This window comes from Ursus maritimus, unplaced genomic scaffold (genome assembly GCF_017311325.1).
Source record: "Ursus maritimus isolate PB19 unplaced genomic scaffold, ASM1731132v1 scaffold_30, whole genome shotgun sequence".
In the NCBI taxonomy this organism is placed as follows: domain Eukaryota; kingdom Metazoa; phylum Chordata; class Mammalia; order Carnivora; family Ursidae; genus Ursus; species Ursus maritimus.
Genome location: NW_024425564.1, coordinates 7790866 through 7805853, shown reverse-complemented (window position 1 = coordinate 7805853; position 14988 = coordinate 7790866). Strand labels below are relative to the sequence as shown.

Genomic DNA, 14988 nt, shown 5'->3' with positions numbered 1-14988 from the left:
AAGGTAAACAGACATGCAGTTAGGGAGACAGAATGGAATTTGGAGAAACGAAACTACAACAAGGTCATTCAGCAAACAGGAGAAGCAGAAAGGGACCATACGTCAATCTTTCTGGGGGAGAGAACAGAAGATGGGGATGAGTTTGGTTTCGGATGTGCGGAATTCCAGACACTTGTGGAACACCGTGCTGCCTGTCGTAAGCCCTGACACAGTGGCGGGCGCTGGCCTGGAGACAGATTAGTGACTGATCCGTAGGCACATGCTTGCAGGAGTGGAGGGAGTGAGAACTCAAGTTTCTTTTCAAATTGGGGGGTTAGGAATTCATTAATGATACTTGGGGAAAATAAAGAGATGAGTTCATGGCTAGACTGTCCTTGAGCCCTGGTGTTCATACTGGTGAATCTTATGTTCCTTGGAACTTCTGAAGACCAAGAGAAGTTCCATTTTATGGCATCATGTTTTTAGTAACTGTTTGCCCTTTCTCATCCTACTTTCCCTAACTGTGAGCTCTTACCTATATTTGTAAAATACCTGTGAATCTGTTGTGAAAATGACAGAAACGGATTAGTCTGGCAGAATTTCCCTTAGTTGACTTATAGGATTGGCAGAATAGGATAGGAAAGAGAGAAGGGACAGACTTCACTGAAGAATCTAGAACAGTATCAAACACCAAGACCTTCAAGTTCTGACGTGTAAGTGTGTGTGCCCGTGTATGCAAATGCTGGTGGCCGCAGGAGAAATGTGCTCAGCTATCTGATCACATGAAAGCACAGTTAGGAAAGTTTCCAGAATTACCCACTGATGTTTCTCTGTGTTTACACCTGGAAGAATCTGGATACCGCTTGGATTCACGGACATTCACAGGAAGGAGCTGGGTTCTTTTTTTTCCAGTGTGCTTCGCGAACACCATAAGCCCTGTTCATTAAATGTCGAATACAGTGGCTGGACCGTGGGCTTACGCACCATCGCAACATCAACAGGGAAGGTGTTGGATAGTTTCTCAGGAGAGAATCTTCCCACGGTCTACACATCGTGCTCAAGGTAGAGAACACCCTCGTGCCCTATCATGTGTAATTCAGAAACCTGTGGTTAGCCACACTGTATTGCGTCTTTGAAAGTTGCCAAGAGAGGGTATCTTAGAAGTGTCCATCACAAGAAAGAAACCGTTTATGTGTGGTGATGGATGTTTGTTTTTGTTTTTGTGGGTTTTTGGTGAAGGATGTTAACTCGCCTTTACTGTGAGGACCTGCACAGATTATTACGTCGTACGCCTGAAAGTAATAGAATTTTATACATCAATTATATGTCAATTTTCAAAAGAAAGAAAAAGGAAATGTGAAAGAATACATTTAACGAACAGATGTAGGGGAACCTGCCTGGTTCAGTCAGTAGAGCACGTGACTTTTTTTTTTTCCATCCAGGACTATTTAATATTGCATTATGTCAATACAGTCCAAGCAACAAAAATCAATAAATATTTACATGGTGTCTCAAATGTATCCAGAACTTAAAAGAACAAGGTGTCAGGCACATGTCCAAGTTCCCACTCCTTCCACAACTGAAAGATTTGAAGAATGGCAATGAGCAGGTTATTAATATGAGGAAGTATTGCAAGAAGTCCATTTATACTTGGCTGTTTTACCTGATGGAGCCTTAAAGGGAGTGATGCTGGGGAAGCACTAAATAGGAAGAAGTTGCTGAAACTGTAACAAGACTGTCCTGGATGTTCAGGGTTATGATCAGTATCTCTTTAAATATATTGGAATGTGTATCCTTTCCATTAAAAGCAACGCGACTCAATAAACCATGTTCATCACCCAATCAGGTCAACCAAGACTGATCTATCACCCACCACGCTTGCGTCCTGCACATCTGAGTCCTTCAAAACCTAAGGATACTTTGATGACCTGTCGGCTCATGCTGGAGAGAAGTGAGTTCTGAGCAAATTTGACTATACCACTACTATTTGAACCACTCTTGTGAGCCAAAGCAAGTGTGTCCACTAGTCCCAAGTTCTCCAGTGTCTACAGGTAACAATTCTCAAGTCCATCAAGGTAAGTGCCCTGATAAAGCTCACAGAGTGAAAACTTCCCATTTTTTCCCACTTCCCCAGAGAATCAAATATAATTCTTATTTCAAACATTGACGACCACAGGGTATATATCAATAACATGAAATAGACTGCTCAGTCAGCAGTGAAAAACAGTCCAAGATAAACAAAATGTGGAATACCTGTCCAAGGGAATGTTGATTAGCCTTAAAACAGAAGGAAATCCTGTCACGGAGCACGTGATTCTTGATCTCAGGGTTGTAAGTTCAAGCCCCACATTGGGTGTAGAGACCACTTTTTAAAAAATCTTAAAAAAAAAAAAAGAATAGATTTAAAGTATCATGGGTATGCCACCCATCATGGTAATGATTGAAGAAAATCTATCAGTCTATTTTAAAACTATGGTTAAAATTTTGGTGAGGAATGAAGTACTTGTATGGCCTCAAAGATTTCCCCACAGATTACAAACTAAGTTAATGAGGGGAAATTTCACATTCAGTTAACACCACCACTCAATGGAAAACCCTTATGTGACACTGAGAACAGGACATCAGTTATATTTTTGCCAAAAGCGCACAACCTCCATCCAATCACAAAGAAACACCACATCAGCTCAAATCGAAGGGCCTGGGACTCGACAATGGCTTGAATCTTGAGAACCTGTCAATGTCATGAAAGACAAAGAAAGACAAATGGTTGAGAAGCCATTCCAGATTAAAGGACGTTAGAGAAACAAGAAAGCCAAATGCCATATAGGATCCTGAAGTGGGTCCCGGTTGGGGGAAAAGTTGCTCTAAAGGACATTTTTTGAATGATTAGTGAAATTAGAATATGAACTAGATATTAGATAATAGTATCCCTATTAATGTCAAAATTTCAGAACTTGGAAATTGTTTTGCAGTTTGTAAGAGAACCTCCTTTCTCTTAAGAAAGACGCACTGAGCTATTAGAGATAAGATCTAGAGCACAGTTATTCAGAAATCGTAAGAACATAATTTGCCTGTGTTTACATTCGGAGGGGGAGGAAGACGGAAAACAAATGGGGACGAGGCTGGGTAACCTGTGTGTGGTCATTCTTGGTACTCGTCTTGCAAACTTTTCTGTAGGCTTGACATAATTTCAGAATAAAAGGTTTCGTGTCTCTCTTTAACTCACCCGTCGACGGCGTCCTTTCCTCCGCTCACCGGGCTGTCGGGACCAACCGGACGGCGAGCGTGAGCGCGCCCAGGCGTGGAGCGCCGGGCCCCGCGACCAAGTGGGAAACAACGGACCCCACGGTCCCCGGCGCTCCTCAAGACCCGTAAGTGGGTCACCGGCTGCCCCACCGTGGCCGTGACCGGGCCCAGCGCTGCGGCCGCGGATCCGCCCCGGGCTCGGCTCGGAGACGCACGGAGAGCGCGGCGGGGACGGAGCGGGGGGCGCGGCGGGAAGGCGCTGCTGGCCGTCGTCTAGATCCCGTGGTCCCAGAGCAAAGGGCGGGCGCTTCCGGCCCTCAGCCGAGAGGTGAGACAGTTCGGCGGGAATCCGAAATCTTCTGGGACCGGGTGAGCCAGGAACCGACCGTGTGTGACCGCCGCGCGCGGGGATTCTGAAAACCGGCGGGTTTGGCAGCCGGAGGCCTCGAGACCCCGCGGCAGGTGAGCTGAGCGGCCGAGGACGCTGGCGCCGGGCGGGCTCGGCGAGGAAGGCAGGACCCGGGCGGGCGCCGCGGAGCAGGTGCGACAGGCAGGGCGCGCGCGCGGGGCCTTGTGAGCGCCGAGGGCGCGCAGGCGGGAGGAGGCGTCGGGCTGCCGCTGCGGCTGCGCCTCGTCCGCGTGCGCGGGAGCGGCGCGCAGGAAGCAGGGTTCCCGCCCCGAGGCTCGCGGCTTGCAGAGCGTCTCCCGGCACCGCGCGGCCCCGGGGAGAACGCGCGCGGCGGAGCCCCGTTCCCGGTGCGCCCGGGGGCGTCGGCGGCCGAGTCGCCGCCGGGTCCCCACGTGCTGGCGGCGGGACAGGCGCTCCAGGTGGAAGAGAGTTCCGCACCTCACGGAGAGGTAGGAACGAGTGTTTCGTTGGGTGTTGAGCTCGGAATACAAGACCTGGAAAATCAGAAAGGGAGGCAGTTAGCGAATGTTTCCAACTTGGAATGGTTTTCAGGAAGGCAGTCACCGTGTCTAGACAGCTCGTTGTGCAGGGTGTGGGGATTCCATGCGCGCGGTGACGTCTAGACCCCTTTCACTGGAGCAAGCCCGGGGAACCCAGGCGCGCGTCTCCGGATTTCAGCCCCCCTTTGCAGCGGGCTCCCCACCGCCCAGATGCGGTTCTTGGAAGCGCGGAGAGCGGGAACAGCCGCGGCTACCGCGGGGCGGGAGGCACTTGTGCGAGCTAAGGGGAGAGAAAGCAGAGGCTTAGGCCTGGGGGACGAGGGTACAGAGGGGAGGGGAGGAGGGTGGGGAGCAGCAGGATTTCTTGCGAGGACGGGAAGGAGCGGCCAGTGAGCCACCGAGTCTCCGTCCGCAGCACAAGCCTGACTTAACCTAAGGAGACGTTTGAATTACGACTCACTCGTATTATAGTTTTTAGCCATTTGATCCTAGACGAGAGAACTGGCCGCATTAGTAGGGCTGCACAAGGAGCCAGAGTGAGAGTCCCAACCGCGAGGGTGGAGAGGACAGTTGCACTTGTTGCTGTAGGGGCTTGGAGTCCTCCGAGCTTGGGTTTCCAATTGAGAAACTCAAATAGCTTGCTCGGACCCCAGGCATTTTGGTAGGTGAAGTCTCCTAGCGCCCATTTGAGTTCATCCGTAGAAAACTCAGTGGGGTCTTTGGTGGGACCTGCAAAGTCGCCTGAAACTATTGCTCTGGGGTTGGACCTGGACTTTGGAAGTTGACAGCTCTCTAATTCCACACAACCTCCCCCCTCCCACTTTAGTGTCCCACGCACTATTTGCTTAAATGCCCGGAGAAAACAAGCAGATAGTAGAAAATACGTGAAATGACTACGTTATCTCCCTCCAAAAAATGCGTCCTATACAAATAATTGGCCCCAAGGCGCACGGCCAGGCAGCAGCAGGCAGATTTCTGAAGCCGGTCTGTCTCGCCTCTGGAGTGCCTGCTGTAGATATTTTCCCAGGAGAAGGGGATCTGGAAATAAGGACACCCCAGCCTGGTGGAGGGTGAGAATTACCAACTGGAAACAAATTTCATTCCCTCCCAAAGACACTTTGATCCCACAGGAAGTAAGTACCCAGATAGCCGCAGTTTTGAGACCACGGAGCTTTGGAATTTCTGAAAAGGTGCTGTGATAAGGGGCGCCTGGGTGGCTCAGTCGGTTAAGTGTCAGGCTCTTGACTTCGGCTCAGGTCCTGATCTCAGGGTCCGGAGATTGAGCCCCTCATCAAGCTCCGTGCTGGGCGTGCAGCCGGCTAGGATTCTCTCTCCCTCTCCCTTGGCAACCCCTGGCTCCTCCCCCTGCTTGCACTCTCTGTCTCTCAAAAAAGGGTCTGTTACGGACTGAATTGTGCCCCCCCCCAAATACATATGTTGATGCCCTGACCCCCTGTGTGACTATATTTAGGTCGTTAGGGGGGTAGTAAAGGTTAAATGAGGTCGTGCGGGTGGGGCCCTCCTTGTAAGAAGAGGAAGAGACACCAGGAGTATGCACAGAAAGGAAAGGCCACGTGGGGCTACAACAAACAGGGAGCAGGCAGCCGTCTGCAAGCCAGGTAGAAAGGTCTCAGCAGAAACCAACCCCGGGGGCACCTTGGTCTTGGACTTCCAGCCTCCAAAACCATGAGAAGATACATTCTGTTGTTGAAACCACCCGGCCTGTGGTATTCTGTGACGGCGGCCTGGCAGACTAATGTAGGTGCCAACCGTGCCGCAGAAATTCCTGGGAGTGCCCTGGTCAGACAAAGCTGCTGTGATAGGCTCGGCCACGGAAGGACAGAGGAAGAGGCTGTCCTGACCTGCGGAACCATCCAGCACACCTGCGTTCTCGTCACCCTTTGCTTTGCATCTCTTTTCCATTGTGACAGAAAAACCTTTTCCTACCTCTTCATATGGGGGCCTTCATTTGATGTTAACTGGGGTTTGCAGGCAATGTTGTATTTAAAGATTTAGAACAATGGTAAAAACAAGATGGCGAAGAAATATAGGAAAATTCGTATTATGGAATATCAGTTGAGAATGTGTTGATCCCTATTTATTTCTTTCGTGTTCGGAAGGCCCCTAATTAATTCCCTGACAATCTTTTCTACCTCGTCCAGCATCCTGTGGCTCGCTCATTCACAAGGACTCGGGGTCCCCTGCCCACTGTAGGACTGAGCTGTTGGTGGCACTCTCCATGCAGGTCCTGGGGGTCCCGATAGAGCAGCCAATGGGTTTATGCTGCTTTCCTTTTGTCTTTGTCCCAGAAAACGAACTAAAGAACATGTAGGTGGGGCGACGCTGCTTCTTCGTTGTCTTTCCCTCTCTTTCATAATAGCACGCAGTGGGAACCGAGGTGAGTCGCTCATTCATGTGCTCGGCTTTGCTCGGTTCAAGAGATGCTGTTATAGGATCCCGTTCTCCCCTCCCCCTTCCCTTTGTCTTCTGTCCGAGTCGCCTTAGGTGATATGGAGGTTCACAGCAAGAGATGAAGGAGAAGTCAAGGCAATCTGTTAGGTTATGTTTTTTCGTTCCATATGTGCAGGAATGGAAGAAGAAAAAAGTTAGGAGTTCTAAATCAGTATTTTTGAAGAATGGCTTTGGATGATGTTAGGTCAGAAAGGGGAAAAAAATATGTTAAGGTCTGGAGGTGCCGGGGATCGAACCCGGGGCCTCATGCATGCAAAGCATGCGCTCTACCACTGAGCTACACCCCCCTTTAAGGGTGCCCTTTGCTAATACTTATCTGGAGATAAGTGTTGTTTTCTGAGGCCCTCGATCCCTGACTGTCGTGGTAGCTCAGTGGTAAGGGACATCAGCAGCTGCTCTGGGCAGGAGACCTTCAGGAACTAGAGAAGGGGACTGATTCTTCAGAGTGCAGAGCTTGAAGTAGAAGGCAAAAGATTGGAAAGATGATAACCCGAGAAGTTCCCACTGTGGCTTCAAACCATGGTTATAGTTTCCTTCTCCCATTGGGTACCACTGGACACCATTCTCCTGGCAAGGAATCAGTCAAGCCCCGCTTTTCAGCTCTTTTGATTTGTTGCAGATAAGGCTGCAATAAGCATAAGGGTGCATATATCCCTTCAAATTAGTGTTTTCATATTCTTTGGGTAAATATCCGGTACTGCGATTACTGGATCGTAGGGTGGTTCTATTTTGGATTTTTTGAGGAACCTTCACATTGTTTTCCACAGTGGCCGCACCAGGTTGCATTCCCACCAACAGTGCAGGAGGGCTCCTTTTTCTCCACATCATTGCCAACACCTGCTGTTTCTTGTGTTGCTAATTTTAGTCATTCTGACTGTTGTGAGGTGATATCTCATTGTGGTTCTGATCTACATTTCCCTGATGATGAGTGATATTGAGCATCTTTCCATGTCTATCGACCATCCGTATGTCTTTGGAGAAATGCCTGTTCATGTCTTCTGCCCATTTTTAATTGGATTATTTGGTTTCTCGGTGTTGAGTTATGTAAGTACTTTATAGATTTTGGATACTACTCCTTTATCAGACAGGTCATTTGGAATTTTTAGAATAAAACCAGAAACATTAAGGACAGGTTTCACTGAAAGAGGGACTAGAGAAGTATCATGCGTAAAACTGATGGGTGTGTGTGTGTGTGTGTGTAAATACTGAGGACAATTATCTTGACAGTTTGATGTTGTAAAATATTAGGCTTATGATGCTTTACAATATTAGGAAAGTTTGCAGAAACATTGGTCAGTGCTTGTGTTGCACTTGGAGAAAACTGGATATCTGTCTATTGGATTCTCAGGAATTCACAATAAGAAGGTATGCTTTTCTTTCTGTTTGCCCCATGAACAAGATGGGATTTTTTTTTTTTTAAATCAAATGTCTGTAGCCATCTTCAGACTATGGATTCATTTAATACAAAATTCTTCAGATTTCATCTAAATTTAGAGACAGAGCACATTCATGCCACGCATATTCAGTTCAGAAAATCTGCAAATATATAAAGTATATGTTTAACCCATCACTGTCCAAAATGGTAGCCAGAGCCACACTGAGTATTACACTTGAAATACTGAGATGTGCTGTAAGTGTAAAATATATGCCAGATCTCAAAGACTTTATTTGATATTTAAAATGTAAAATATATCACTAATCATTTTAAGATTAATTGTTGAATGATGTTTTAGACATCTCAAATTATTTAAATATATTTTTAAATGAATATAACTTGTTTATTTTTTAATGTGACTACTATTAAATTTAAAATTACAAAAGTGGCTCTCATTTATGGCTTTATTATATTTCCTTAGGACAGCTCTGGCTACAGAAGACATTATCTGCTTAGGTGCTCTTTTGGGGGAATCCTAGAGCCAGAGACTATGAAACATGGTCTTCCATACCATGCAAGGACTGGACAGAATGCACTCATATGAATGATCTCCTTTGATCTTTACAGACGTTCCCCTTCTATGTAGACATCATGGACCTCATTTTTAGGGTACTGAGTGGAAGGCTAATTATGTTTGGGAATTACCATAGACCTTCCCCCTCAATAGAATGTAAAAGGAAGCATTCCTGTGCTAGGCAGTGAAACACGCAGTGATGCTGTTTGTCTGATCAAATATTTTTTAATGAGACAGAATGCAAGCTTCTGAGTTAGGAGGGCTCTGTGGCGAGTGGACAAAGTATGGAATTTCAAGCTCCTGTGAAGTCAGTGTCCCTACCCTGATGTTGATTCTCACTTTGTACTGATTTTCCACTTGCAACTTGAGGCAGTTTTAACCATTTTCCTCACACAGGGTCCAGAGTTGTCAGGGAAAAACAGATACTGTGGTGATGCTGGGTGGCTCAGTCGGTTGAGCATCTGACTCTCTTGGCTTTGGCTTAGGTCATGATCTCATGGGTCGTGGTATCGTGCCCCACATTGGGCTCTGTGTTCAGCGGGAGTCTGCTTGAGGTACTCTCTCTCTCTCTCTCCCCCACTTTAATCCTCCCCCAAAAAATAAATAAATCTTAAAATTAAAAAAAAACTGATATTGTGAAACCAATATATTGAAAAGATAACCGTTCGAAATGACACAAGAATGACCTATTATTCCCAACAAATAATTTCCAGGAAGAAGTTGAAGGAAAATATGGGTTATTTGTACCTGAGTCTTGATGACTTTACTGTCCATTTGCTTTTATTTTTCCGTATTCTAGGTTCCCTTATAAATGTTCAACAGATTAATGCTTACTGCAATGTTTATTTTCATTCTTTCAGGAATACCAAAACAGAAATAACTTAAGATGTGCAAATTCTAGACACGGGTGCAAGACCGAAGGAATGTCTTGTCAACAAGAAAACTCAGAATATTCTTACAACCATTTAAAAGCTTAGTGATACTCAAGAGTGTCCCTTATTCCAGCAGTTTATTTTTTATTTATTTTTTAAAAGATTTTATTTATTCATCTGTCAGAGAGAGAGAGTGCACAAGCAGAGGGAGACGCAGACTCCCCACTGAGCTCAGAAGCTGATGTGGGACTCGATCCCAAGGCCCTGGGATCATGACCTGAGCTGAAAGCAGTCAGTTAACCAACTGAGTCACCTGGGCATCCCACAGTCCAGCAGCTTGATAATGGAGTGGACTCAAGATACAAACCCGGATTTTCTGATTGCAAAATTGTCCTTGCACATACCACACCCTCACACACACACACACCACGTACACCCTACTACACACACTGTAGGGGCTCCTTTTCCAGTTTTCAGGTTTCTCCCCTACGATTCTTGTGATTAAAAACCACCCCCCACCCCACACACACACCATCAAAACAGAAATGAATGCTTACCATGTAGCATATTGGAATTTCTTAGATTTTAAAACTTTAAATATTCACTCTGTCAGTTAACATTTCATAGAAGACCTCAGTGAACAGAAACCAAAAGAGAGGTGATAAAAATGGGAATGTACACTCCGTGATCAGAGTTGCAAGAAGAAGTGAGAGTTATAGGTATAGATACACTTTCTGGAACTGGGGCCCAACCCTTGTGTAAAGGGGAGGTGTCCATACCAAAGCAAAACTGAACTGCCGAAACCCGGGATCGAACCAGGGACCTTTAGATCTTCAGTCTAACGCTCTCCCAACTGAGCTATTTCGGCTGCTGAAAACCACCTTTTTTAGTCATTCTTTCAAATAGTAAAGTTTTCGTTTGCAGGGCCAGGGTATTCTTCAATGTCCGTTCTTATTTTATTCAATGTCATCCATTCACTTGCCCAAAAGGACAGGCGCTCCGCTGAAATCCGTGTGTGGAAATAGGATCTTTGGAGACCGTGGACCAGTTCGCAGGAGAAATGGGGAGAAATTGGTAAAAACAGGAAGGTGCTTTCTGCGTGGTCGCCTTTGGCTGTTCCATGACTCACACCGCTCAGACAATGGAAAGAATTCAAGCTGAAATGAGGGAGTGTCTTCCTTCGGTGGTTTCTCAGCTCTTCAGCGACAGCGCGGCGGGGAACAGAGGATTCCTGGGCACCGGAACTGGGCTTCTTGCTCAGGGCCGAGGAAACCGGGAGCCAGCCGTCTGCTTCCCCTGTCCCTGCCCTTCCCGGGTCTTTCCAGCGCCGACACTGCTCGCCGGCCGGGGCGGAGACCCAGTGCACAGAGGCGCATGGCCTCGGGGACAACCTGCTGGATAATGCGGTCCCTCCCGCGACAGCGTGCCAAGCGTGTTTGTAAATGGAGAAAAGTGCAGGATTGCCCGAGACCGACAGGGAGATGCGTAGGCGTGGTTTCCAACCTTCTCCCAAGGAAAGGACGCACCAGCCCGAGCCACACCTCGCACAACAGAAAGCCCTCCTTGAAACATGAGCCCTATTTCCTGAAGGGTCTTCAAATGCAAGACAGTAGGCTGGCTGGAGAAATGCAGGAGGATGGCAGGTAAGATAATACAGTCTGTTCCTGAGACTTGTGCCCGGTCAGCCCCAGCAAACTGCCTGAGGTTTGTTTTCTGCAAAATCAACAGGAAACAGTACCTGCTTGAGTGGCTCAGGTGGTTAAGCAGCTGCCTTCTGCTCAGGTCACGAACCTGGGGTCCGGGGTCCCAGGATCGAGTCCTGGTAGGGCTCCCTGCTGAGTGGGGACCCTGCTTGCCCCTCTCCCCTGCTCATGTGCACACACTCTTTCTCTCTCTCTCTCAAATAAGTAAATAAAATCTTAAAAGAAGTACCAGGAAGATCTCTGGATGGAACTTTCTCCTGTGTCTTCAACACCTCTCCCCTTCTTTTCTTTTTCCTCTTCTTAGAAAGTTTTTCAAGCCTGCTCCTCCTTAAGAAAGGAAGATGAAAATCAATCAATTAATCAATCAATCTTAAAAAAAAAGGGCAGGAGGCACCTGGTGGCGCAGTTGGTTAAGTGTCTGCCTTCTAAGCGTCTGCCTTTGGCTCAGGTCATGATCCCAGGCTCCTGGGATCCAGTCTCACATTGGGCTCCCTGCTTAGCGGGGAGCCTGCTTCTCCCTGTCCTCTCTACTTGTTCTCTCTCGCTATCTCTCTCTCTAATAAATAAATAAATATTTTAAGAAAGAAAGGAAGATGAGCCACAGTCTGAGAAGATATTTCAATACTTTAAATTACAGAAGGCTCTTATTTGGGGTACGTGAAGAACTTCTACAAAGCCCCAAGAAACAGTTAAAATCTCAAAAAGAAAGAGCAAATTAGCATGCACTTCACAAAAGGGGATACCCCAAATAGCCAATAAGCAATTTAAAAGGTGTTCAACATCTTTGCTAACAAGGAAATTCAAATTTAAAAGCAATGAAATAATACTTCTCTTCACCAGTATCACCGGCAACTTAGAGGAACTGACAATGTCAAGACCCACTGAGGACGTGGAGCAACTGGGACTCTCACGCATTGCTGATGAGACGGGAAACTGGCACCCACGCTGGGAAACTATTTGGAAACATTTTCTTTAAGATTTTGTTTTTTTAGTAATCTCTACACCCAACGTGGGGCTCAAACTCACAACCACAAGATCAAGAGTTGGAGGGCCCATCAACTGAGCCAGCAAGCCACCCCTACAAATAGTGACTAAAACAAAATATACATATAACCACTGACTCTGAGACTCCGCAATTGCATTTATGCCTGAGAGAAATGCATGAGTGAAGGGGAGTAGAATGTGCCACCCCAAAATATGCCACTTTGGCATAGTGATTATTTGAATTAAAGGTATTTGAGAAATAGCCAGAGCAAGGACATGCTGATTCTCTTTGGTGTCCCTGAAAGCAGGAGATAAGTCTCTTATGTGAAAGGTACCTCCTTGTACCAGAGGGTGGAAGGCATTCTTAGCACCAGAAACAGGGAATTTAGGGTACAGAAAGCTATATAAATAAACCTGTTCCTTCCTCACAATTTACTACCCCAAGCCCAAACCCCTTTGTCTTGTAAATTCTTTACAAAGTATGGTTTCGTTGTTTAAGAGCTATAGAAGCTTCCTGCTTTGATCATTTCTTTGAGTTTCATACTTTTGTGGGGTCTTCATATATATGAAATTAAATTTGTTTTTCTCCTGTTAATTGATCTTACATGAATTTATTTTTTATAGTGTTGTTGCTGTTGCCCAGATGCTAAAATTACATTTTTCTCTGTCAGGGCATTACTAACATCTGCCACACCTATTTTAAACCACAGACCATTAACTTGAACCCAACTATTTGAGAAACTCAGAGACCTTGAATTAAGAGTACAGATGTAGAATTTAGAAACATTCCTAATTATTTTACAAGTCTATTGTCTTACATTAATTTCATTTTTAGACCAGCCAAAGAACCTAGAAGGGAAGAAGGGAAAAAATTCCACCCCCTACACTTGAAAGACATGTACAGGAATGCTTGGGGAAGTGTTAGACAGGTCAGCCAAAAACTCGGAGCACTCCAAATAGGCTTCACACATAAAATGAGTTAACAAATTGTGATGTGCAGTTTTCATACAATGGAATGCTTCCAGAGCAATGAAAATCTGCTACTACCAACAATACGGGTGAATTCAATTTTTTAAAAGATTGTGTGGAAGAACCCTCAAATGAGTACATGTTGTATGACTCTATTTATATTATTTCAAAACACAAGAAAAACCACTCCATGGTGGTAGACGTCAGAAAGTGATACAGGTTGTGATGAGGCCCAAGGAAGTTCCCGGGAGCTGAAAACTCTTGGCTCTCTGCCTGAGGTGTTGGTTACCTGGTGCATGCATGTGTCATAACCATCGAGCTCACTGATTAAGCCTTATGCATTTTACTTTATATAAAACCTCAGTTTAAATAACAAGAAAAGAAGAGCAGGAAAGAAGGATGTCCTTGAAAAGATACAGGTTGTGATGAGGCCCAAGGAAGTTCCCGGGAGCTGAAAACTCTTGGCTCTCTGCCTGAGGTGTTGGTTACCTGGTGCATGCATGTGTCATAACCATCGAGCTCACTGATTAAGCCTTATGCATTTTACTTTATATAAAACCTCAGTTTAAATAACAAGAAAAGAAGAGCAGGAAAGAAGGATGTCCTTGAAAACCTCCCCGCCTCCAGGACATACTGTCTCTTCATTACGGTTTTTCAAACTGTGGTCGCCACACTGGTCACTAAGAACTGGTTTCATCCATCAGTGAGCCTTCGAAACTCTTAACAATTCGACAGTGCGGGGACTTTGGACTCCTTTGGTTAAATAAGGTAGAAACAATTTCAGGGGTTTTCCAAATTTCAGGAACAATCATCTCTGGAGCCAGGAAATGGCATCCACAAGGGACCCACCTTCCGGGTGAGTTTTAATGAAACCCCGAGTTTGTCTGGACAGGTTCTCAAATCCCCATCTCCAGTGGAGGCTTTAGCCCAAATTTGGTAGGAGGGTACATTTGGATGGGAGGTTTGGGATTATTTTCTCCAAAACTATTCTGATTCTTCTACAGATTCTTTCTCCCCAGCACAGGAAACCTTCCTCGACTGAGGGTCTGCCCCCCGGGCCGCGCACCACGCCCCAACCGGGCCTGGACTCTGCCTGTGCTGGAGAAGAGCTGAACGGGGAGGAAGGAAACTCTATAGAAAGTGATGTGGAAAATGTCAGCGCAGAGATTCAAGTGGGCGATGAGAGTCCTGGGGGTGCGCTGGGCCGCAGTGAAGTCTTTGGGCGCACAGCGCGAGGAGCAGAGGGGCGCCAGGTGCAGGGAGGGGGCGCGGTGTTGGGAGGGAGGAGGGCAAGGAAAAGCATCCTCGAGAGGAACAGAATCTGCGGGCAGATGAGGCTGGGGAAGCGACGCTCCCATCCCTCCGCGGCTTCCTGCAGGTGTGAGGCCAGAGGAGCGCTCCTTTTCTCTCGAGGGAGGCGGGCCGGTCCCACCGGAGGATCTGGCCCGTTTTGCCCTGGGCTGTAGCGGCTTCGGAGCCTCACGGTTCTGGGGCGCTGGGCGGACAGGCTGCGCGCTCTGGGGACGCGTGAGGCAGACTTCTCGTTTGAAGCCCCAGCGCTGCGCAGGTCGGCGGCTTGGGGACCCACCGGCAGCTGGGGGATTGGGCACGAGCCAGGTGCTGCGAGCACTGTGTTCGTGAAAGTTTTACCTGGAATGCGAGAGAAGCAAGTCCTCATTTCTCTGCTCCACCTCCCCCTAACCTAGAAAGCAGCTCCCCGAAGTCCAGCTTTCTCCCGAAGGGACTGTTGGCCCTGGCGAGGCGCGCCTTTCCTTCTCAGGCCTGCTCCTGCCCCAGCACAGGGCCGGCTCACCCAAAGTCGGGGAGGCCCGCAGAGTCGCAGAGTCGTGCAGGGGCAAAGCCAGCAGTCAGGCGGGTGGTTTGTGAGCTCCGGGGGGGGGGGGG

General features: G+C 47.2%; 2 non-coding genes across 2 annotated transcripts; both read right to left on the bottom strand.

Moving 5' to 3' along the window:
• Positions 1-6821: 6821 nt before the first annotated feature.
• Positions 6822-6893, bottom strand: TRNAA-UGC. Its single transcript has one exon. It is a non-coding gene; the product is annotated as a tRNA-Ala (tRNA).
• A 3329-nt stretch (positions 6894-10222) lies between these two features.
• Positions 10223-10295, bottom strand: TRNAF-GAA. The gene has a single exon. It is a non-coding gene; the product is annotated as a tRNA-Phe (tRNA).
• Positions 10296-14988: the final 4693 nt, after the last annotated feature.